Raw genomic sequence first — 9747 nt, forward strand, 5'->3', positions numbered from 1 at the left:
ATTATTTTAGTTGTAGTCACCTGAAAGGTGGTTGTAGCCAGGAAGGGGTTGGTCTCTTCTCCCAGGCAACCAGCACCAGAACAAGGGGACACAGTCTCAAGCTGCACCAGGGGAAGTTTAGGCTTGAGGTGAGGAAAAAGTTCTTCACCGAGCAAGTCATTCATCATTGGAATGGGCTGCCCAGGGAGGTGGTAGAATCACCATCCCTGGACGTGTTCAAGAGGAGATTGGACATGGCACTTGGTGCCATGGTCTAGCCATGAGGTCTGTGGTGACAGGTTGGACTCGATGATCTTTGAGGTCTCTTCCAACCTTAGTGATACTGTGATACTGTGATACTGCAAAGTATATTAAATGGGATTGCAGACTTATTTTTTTGCTAAACAGCAGCAGCAAATTGCTAGCAGCTCCCTGCTCTGCACCATTTACATAGTCTGAAAGATCTCCCATGCCTTTAAATAATACACAAACACTATTTGGAAGCTACCTAACTGAAATTATTAGAAATTAAATAACCACAAAAAATAAAGACTTTTTATCCTTCCTATTTGAGCTGTTTTTTTTCATGCCTATTTGCTCATTACAACTCTGGTTTTGCAAACCAGGTAATATATTGCTTGGAAGCAGCTTGCATGCATTCATCATTTTTGGTAATTCACATTCATTAATCTCAAAACAGGGAAACAGACTGAACTGAAAAAAAAAGAAAAAAAGAATGAGATTCTAAAATTGCTACAGGGACTTGAGGGGATTTTTTTTTTTTTCAGTAAAATAGTTAAGTAATTTCAGAAGTGCCCTCACCAGTTTCCTTTGCAATGCTCTAGCAGCATAAAATGAAACTCCAACACAAGGCTAATTAACCCAACACCTACAGTCATGAATAGAATAGAATAGAATAGAATACGAAAGAATTAACCCAGTTGGAAGAGACCTTCGAGATCATCAAGTCCAACCTTATCATCCAACACCATGATGTTAGGAAGAAGTTCTTCACAGAAAGAGTGATTGGTCATTGGAATGTGCTGCCCAGGTATGTGGTGGAGTCACCATCACTGGAGGTGTTTAAGAAGAGACTGGATGAGGCACTTGGTGCCATGGTTTAGTTGATTAGATTGTGTTGGGTGATGGGTTGGACTTGATGATCTCAAAGGTCTCTTCCAACCTGGCTTATCCTCCCTTCCCTTCCCTTCCCTTCCCTTCCCTTCCCTTCCCTTCCCTTCCCTTCCCTTCCCTTCCCTTCCCTTCCCTTCCCTTCCCTTCCCTTCCCTTCCCTTCCCTTCCCTTCCCTTCCCTTCCCTTCCCTTCCCTTCCCTTCCCTTCCCTTCCCTTCCCTTCCCTTCCCTTCCCTTCCCTTCCCTTCCCTTCCCTTCCCTTCCCTTCCCTTCCCTTCCCTTCCCTTCCCTTCCCTTCCCTTCCCTTCCCTTCCCTTCCCTTCATCATGCAGCTCTCAGCACTCAGTGTACTAGTGTGTGCTTCAAAGCATGCTTGTACCTACTTTGGGAACTACTTTGGTTTAAGCCTTTGCAGCTCAAGACAGGACATAGAATTCACCCCAAAGGAGTAAATAAAAACACTCGCACAGAACTGGAAGTTCAATAGAAATAACATTTACAAAAGTAAATATAGTACAAAAGGCACCAAGGTAAAAGGTCCTCAGCTAGGTCTCAATTAGACCCTGAGCTAGGCCTCAATGAGGCAGCAGAAAATATCCCCCAGCCAGCCAAACCTCCCCCATGCTGCAAATGATGGCAAAAGAAATATGTCTGGAGAGAGAGAGAGAGCGCTGACCAGAAAGTCTGCTCCTTATATAGGGAGATACAGGAAAAGAGAATAGAATAACAAATTACAATATCCTGTGCCACCCTCTGGGACTTTCTAATCCCCTGGAGGACTGTTATCTTTATAGTTTTACAATTAATCCTTAACCTACAACAGGAACTTATTGATATCAGTAGTGACAGCACACTGGTTCAGAAATCTTTCAGGAAAACTGGAGTCTACTCAATTTGCTCTCTAATACTACCAGTTCCTGCTGGAGGCTCCAAAACTGGAGTTCATTATTAAGATCTTTGAAAAGCACAACAATCAGGGTAAATGTCACTTTCATTGATCACCTTCCTAAATAGACAAAGCAAATATTATGACTGTATTAACTCTGATTTCCTGAGAAAACTTTGCAGATTATGAAGATCAACACCACATCTGATTGATTGCTAAACAAGAAAGAAATATGCACTCACAAGAAACACTGTGTGAGGTATGGGTAACTTACTTCACCACACCTCTGATAACCCTAGAGGATCAAGTAATAAGCAAAAAGGTAGGAAGAAAAATTACATATTCTATTTCACATAAAAAAGCTGAAAGTATCTTTGCTTTCATATCATGTGCATGAGATGTAAAAATCAGAGTTCATCAAGAAGTTTAGCCAAGTAAATATGCACCAAAATAGTCCAGGAAACAGGCTGGCTCATGCATTTCAGGGAAGTATAAACAGACAGTGTTCTCAGTGTAACCTGGTCTCCAAAATGGTTGAAATTGCAAGAGAAGAGTGAGCTGTCAGCAACTAGGCACAGCAGCTGGCAAAGCCAAGTTACACATCCCTTTATATAATTTTGGAATAGAATAGAATAGAATAGAATAGAATACAATACAATACAATACAATACAATACAATACAATACAATACAATACAATACAACAGAATAGAATTAACCAGGTTGGAAAAGACCTCAGAGATCATCGAGTCTAACCTATTATCCAACACTATCTGATCAGCTAAACCATGGCACCAAGCACCCCATCCAGTCTCTTCCTGAACACCTCCAGTAGCAAAGGAGTGCTTGGAAATAAGCACCAATCTGTACTTTATGGAAGAACAGCAGTGTAGTTCTGATAACTGATGTGGGAAGAAGGACTGAAAAACAGGGTGCTTCACTGAATCATCATTAGCTGCTCAACAGTCTCTGATTTTGTCACAAAAGTATTTCCTTCTCTTGAAGCACATCCATACCAAAGGTAGGGAACTGAGATCCCTGTATGGTAAACAGAAAGCAGGTGATCATCCCACTAGTTTGAGTAATGGAGAAATCTACAGCAGACTTTTACTCTTTGACAAAGTGCGTGGAGAATGATTCCTCTGTCTAACCACCAACACAAAGCACAAAAATTGCCTATTTCATTAATGGGAAAAAAGTTTTGGGTGTTGATGTCTTCCGATGAATTTTTCTGCCTGCTGAGAAGAAACCCCTCAGTCTCCTGGTATTGCTTACTATCTAACACCTCAACACACTTAGAAAAGGCAGTTTCTATATGATAAATTGTGGTAGATCACAGAATCAGAGAATGTTAGGGGTTGGAAGGGACCTTGAGAGATCATCTAGTCCAATATAATCTGTCACATTTCACAGCAGCACTGGGAGAAATCTGAATGATAACGTGAGAAAATGTTAAGCAGCAGCTTCAGTAAACCACACTGACAGTAGATGCTTAGAACATCATTACTTTGATTGACAGAAATATAGATCTTTGTGCATATGTGCATGTGCTGAACCTCATGTACCTGTTCTGTCTTCAAAACAGTAGGAAGCAGGCAATGCATGCATAGCAGAATTAGAATTTTCACTGGAGTTTCCAGAACTATCCACATTGATGTTCTCAAGCTTCAGATACTTTTAATGGCACACAAACCCTCACATTTCAATCACTCAGACCCTCTGTAATGTGGATTCTGAATGTGAACAGCAGAAATAACCTTTCCTCTCTGCAAATAAAATCCACACATTAATTATGCGGTGCACATTAGTTCAATTCAGATAAGAGGCAAGCAAAATGTTAGCAGAAAGGCAGAGGGAGAGAGGGGAGGGATGTTTAAGGTATGAGTGGCCAGACCATGCTGGTCTCCATGGGCTTTTCAAGAATGCAGGGAATAATGATTTCTTGCAAGCAGCACAGAAGCAATACTGTTAAGGTGAATAAATTAAAAGTGTGTCAGATATGATGAAGCATCAATTCTTTGGCCCATGTAATTGTAACCTTAGAAGCTTTACAGTAAATGAAAGTGAAGACTACTGGTTTCAGTGCTAGTGCAATGATATTGACTTATGTTAATGCTGATTGTTGCACTACAAATAAAGCAGTGCATACTATACACATGAAAGTAGTCAGGGTCCCAAACAGTACTCCCAGGGGCTATGCAATGTGATGAAGTAACCAGCAGACATGAAAATATCAACACACAGTGCTGTAAAAATAGCTTACATTCAAGTAAAGGAAAAACGACTCCGAGAGCCTCACATTTTCTCCTTGGCCAAGATGAACAAGTCAAAGCAGAGGGGTTTATGGCTGTGTCAGCTATGCAGCCTGCTTCATGCTAGTCTGCTTTTCACTGAATCAAAATTTGCCTCTGAACTGCTAAATTCTCACAAACTATGATGTGTTTCAATGCTTTCACTTTATTCATAACCCATTTACCATAACAGAGGGGACTGAAGAATTCCAATCAAACGCCTCTTTGCTTTCTATGCTGATTAAAAATCCAAAGTTGCAGTTATTTACTTGGCACTTTTGTGACAAGCTTGTAAGGTCAGCCAGGAAAGATGATCAGGGTCCAGCTGAACATGACCACTGTCAGCTTAGTGGCACGGAAGAATGCTCATCCTCCCTTTCTCCTGGTGTGTGATATGCACACATGGGATTGCTTTTTACTATTCCTACTCTCCTTTGGCTTGCCTGATGTGATTTCTAGTTCTGTCTTCCCTAAATACATTTCATCTTCATTTTGCAAATGATTTCTTCTGAAAACAACCCAAAAGTTATTTTCTTATTATTATTGCAAACTTCATCACTACAACCCCAGGGCTGTAAAGGAAGGACTTAAAGAACTTACAAAGCAGCAGCTGCTGAATCCAGCATCTTTTCGCCCATGGTTTTCCTACGTCATTTATCCTCTCATCCTCCTGCTATTGTTAATTCTTTTAAGACTATCCTGAAATCATGATGATTGTTAGAATAGAATAGAATAGAATAGAATAGAATAGAATAGAATAGAAATACAATAGAATAGACTAGAAATACAATAGAATAGAATAAACCAGGTTGGAAGAGACCTTCGAGATCATCATGTCCAACCTATCATCCAACACCATCTAATCAACTAAACCATGGCACCAACCACCCCATCAAGTCTCCTCCTAAACACCTCCAGTGATGGCATCTCCACCACCTCCCTGGGCAGCACATTCCAATGGCCAATCACTCTTTCTATGAAGAATTGCTTCCTAACATCCAGCCTAAACCTCCCCTGGCACAGCTTGAGACTGTGTCCTCTTGTTCTGGTGCTGGTTTCCTGGGAGAAGAAACCAACCCCCACCTGGCTACAACCTCCCTTCAGGTAGTTGTAGAGAGGAATAAGCTCTCCCCTGAGCCTCCTCTTCTCCAGGCTGAAATGTTGATGTGTTTGATTTCCTTTTCAGCATTTTTTCCACACATCTTAACATATGAATCTCTAGTTCTCCTTTTCCTCTGTCTCCCCTTCCCTCCTCCCCTCCTTCCTTTTATTTTTTTTCCCCAGGTAGAGGAAAGTATAATAAATGCAATATATGAATTATACCTCTAGAATACCCACGGGGGTCTTCAAAGTACAAACAAATGTTATTTTCCACTTCGTGCAAATAAACTTGCTGTGGTGGAAATAGATCATTTATTTTCCCAGGGAAGTATTGATTTAAACTGAAATAAGTTACAATGGTATTGGAAAAAAAAGAAAAAAAGAAATACCATCTGGCTGCACTAACAGATGCATTCCTTACCCAGCTGAAAGTTTACAAAAAGTATTTTTAGTTCTTCCCACAGCATTTTCTGACCTGTGGAGCGATGTAGTTTTGAAACAAATAACTGATGATGCTCTCTATAACTTCAATGTTCTCCCTTCTGCTGCCCAGGGAGGTGGTGGAGTCACCATCCCTGGAGGTGTTCAAGAGGGGATTGGACGTGGCACTTGGTGCCACGGTCTAGTCATGAGGTCTGGGGTGACAGGTTGGACTCGATGATCTTTGAGGTCTCTTCCAACCTCAGTGATACTGTGATACAACCCATTTTTGGGACACAGTAAAAACATTTCTACACTGCAAGCTCTGAGATAGCTTAGTGTTAGTCCACTTAGGGAAAAAAAATAAATTAGATTTGCTTCTTAAAAGGGCAAGAAAAGACTTTAGAGATTCCTGATCTGCACTAAACCCCTTTTGTTTCTCCAACCTATAAATAGCCAGTAGACAGCTGTGTATGAAATCCAGGCTCTGCTCCTAAGTCTTTATTCAGCAACCCTAATCCATTTACTTGAACTGTTCTGCTTTCCATAAATAATTAAATCTCCTTTGGAGTACAAAGAATAAGATGAAACCAAGGATTTTAATCAAGGTCTGCCACATCCTGCCTAACCACTGGACCAGTCAGGAATTTTCCTCGACAAGAAACTCCAGACAGATTTTTTCAATTTTTATTTGCAGTTATACAATTCTAGTAAAAATATTAGCCTTGACACACCAGCATTTTGGGGAAGTATTTGCTCAAAGATTCCTGACCAGATTCTCCCAGAAAGGTGAACATCCATTATTAGCTGTTTTGGAGCTCTGAAGTACTGTCCCAAACTATATTGTGGGACCAGTGACCACCTGTGGGATCAGAACCCTCCAGTAGAGGCAGACCCACAGGGAAGCCTCAGAGCTGTGAACAAACAACATTTTGGTTTGGATTTGGCCAGACTTGATTTTGCCTATATAACTCTAGTCTAGAAGTTTGCTAGCTTTTCATGTCATTATGTCTCTGTCCAGAGAGGGAAAGAGACTCAGTTCTTTTGAATGTTCTTGTGTTATGAAATTAGAGGCACAAACAAGACCAAAACATCAACAGTGAGGCTATTTATTAACAGAATAAAGTGGATGGATCAGGAGAGAGAGAGAAGAGGAAAGGAATTATATTACCACGTCCCTCACCCCCCAAGACAGTTTGTGTCTGTGGAGGAATGGTGCTGTCACTTTGGCATGGAGGAGATATTGGGTCTGTGGAGGAAGGCTGTTGCAGCTTCGGCATGGAGGAGAGACCATCCTTGTTAGCTGTGCTGTCCTCCAGTGGAGGAGGGGAGGAAGAGATTCCCAAGTCCAAGTCCAAGCCCTTTTCTGAGCAGCCTCTTCAGCTCCATGAGTTGCAGCAGGCAGAACATAGGACACGGAGAGCATGGTGATGTCTCTGTCCTTTTCTCTCCTGTTATTTTCTCCAGAGTGGCATTGCCCAGGTGTTTTCCTTCTCTCCAGCTAGTATTTGTTCAGATCTTTTATACAGTTTTTAGGTATGTGTGCAGGTGGAATATGCATATTCCAGAGAGTATGGATAGCAGTGGCCTCTGCCCATTATTTCCAGGGCAGCTGCAGTCTGGTGAGCAATCTTTATCTGTGCACATTCCAGAGAGTCGTTGTCCAATGGTGTCTCCCCAATACCCATCAACTATTGTCTGGGCCAGCAGCAAGGGTGATTTTACCTTTGTTGAGTCACATCAAGAGAGACAAGATTTAGTCTCTCACACACTATTATCTTTAAGGCAAACATAAGATCATTTGCTCTTGAAATACCATTCTGAAGCAAAACTTGATCTTGAAGCAAACCTCGAAACAATTAAGTTTTAAACTGACAAAATAAAACTATTAAAAAAATATTTCGGGGTTTTTATTATTGTTGTTGTTGTTATTACTACTATTAGTCATGAGATTAAGCATAAATCCTTAGAAGTTTTTCCCTTTGACCAATGTCCACGTAGTGATTTGCACATCTAGCAGAGTATTTGCTCATGGAAAAACAGTGTAGCTGTTGGCATTACAGGAAAATATTATGCAAAACTATTGACAAGATTCAAAGAACCTGCCCATCTGAAGTTCAAATGTGGACAATTCTTCTTCCTGCTGAATTAAAATGTGACCAGGCTGTAACTTTCCAATGTCATTAAACTTGGGCCACCTTCCACTGCAGCATTTAGGGCCTGGCAGCAATAGCAAAGCATCATTCCACTAAAATATCTGCTAGGAACCCTTAAATAGTGCCTTCCGTGGTAAGATCTGGGATGTGCTAGGAGGTTTTTATTTTCTTTCATACAACAAATTTCTTGCTGAACTAGGTGCTTTAGAAGGAGGTTTTATGGGCACAATTCTGCACTTGAAATAAATGTAGCACCAATTGCATTGACACATTCTCAATGCTTAGTTAGATATACAAATGCTGACATTTGCCCTAACAATTAGCTTGTGGAGATAAAGCTGTAATCACAGAGCAGCACACTGGCTTATACTCACTTTAGCAATTAACATCACAGCATCCCAAAACTCCTTAATTCCTGGCTAGAACCACTCTTTCTGCACAATCTCCTGACAAGCACAGGAAGTCAATTAGTCCTCCTTCTAGGCTGCAAGATTTAATACATCCTAAGTGTCTGAACTGTTTCATCGCATCGTACACCTCGAATAATAACTGGATTTATGCAATGTTTTTTTTGGCCTGCAGTTGAGTTGCAGATGTGGAAGCAAGTACAAAGGGCCCAACTGGGGCTAATCTGTACTAGTCTTGCTCCTTAAAGTGCTTGTTCACTGAATGATTACTCGTTCAGTGAACATCCCTGCAGAAGCTGTAGGAGTCAACAAGATCAGCTCATTAGCTGCCAGTTCTGCTTACCTCCATTCTGGGAAAAGCCTCAACCATCCCATCCGACAGTGCCATTTTCAGCATTCACTAGTGAGCAATATGCTACATTTCTGATAATAGCATATCTGAAATGACAAGTATAAATATATATACACACACACACACATACAAAAAGGCAAGTATAGACTTTATTCACATGCAATAGAGTATTAGTTCCTCAGTGTGAACCATAACATTAGGCATCCTGCAGAATTTCATTTAGTTTAATTTAATTTAGTGTGATTTAATTTAATTAAGTTAAAGCTTTAGACCAAAGTTTCTCTGGAAAGAATTGCTTCAGTCAGCAATTAGCTAAACTGTTTCACTCATTTTCATGTCATTAAAATGCAGGTTTACTATCTAAGAAAGCAGAATACAATACTAAAATTGCATTTTACTTTTCTCTGAGCTTTGTATTTAGTTGCATTTATGACAGGTGATTTCATTTTTTTCCTAAATATTTGGTAGTTATTCTTCTTAATTAATTTAAAACTGCAATATAGTTATGGGATGAACACACACACACACACCCCTCCCCCCCCCCCCATGTAGTATAGGGGAGGTTTAGACTGGATATTAGGAAGAAATTCTTCATAGAGAGAGCGATTGCCCATTGGAATGGGCTGCCCAGGGAGGTCCATCACTGGGGGTGTTTAGAAGGAGACTTGGTGCCATGGTTTAGTTGATTAGATGGTGTTGGACGATGGGTTGGATGCGATTATCTCGAAGGTCTTTTCCAACCTGGTCTATTCTATTCTATTCTATTCTATTCTATTCTATTCTATTCTATTCTATTCTATTCTATTCTATTCTCTACATATTCAAACTGCAATAGTTTAAAAAGTAGAAGTCCATAAAGAAAACCAAACATCATATTTTCGATGTAAATTGTGTGTCTAGTTCTAGAAACTAACAGGAGGGAGGCTGCCATAGCACTCTATCACAGTCTTACAGAGAGATGACAAAGGACAAGAGGAGAAAAGTCAGATATGTTTCAAGAATGAGAGGAAAGAAGGATAAGGC

Source organism: Dryobates pubescens, chromosome Z, assembly GCF_014839835.1.
Source record: "Dryobates pubescens isolate bDryPub1 chromosome Z, bDryPub1.pri, whole genome shotgun sequence".
NCBI classification, from domain to species: Eukaryota; Metazoa; Chordata; class Aves; order Piciformes; family Picidae; genus Dryobates; species Dryobates pubescens.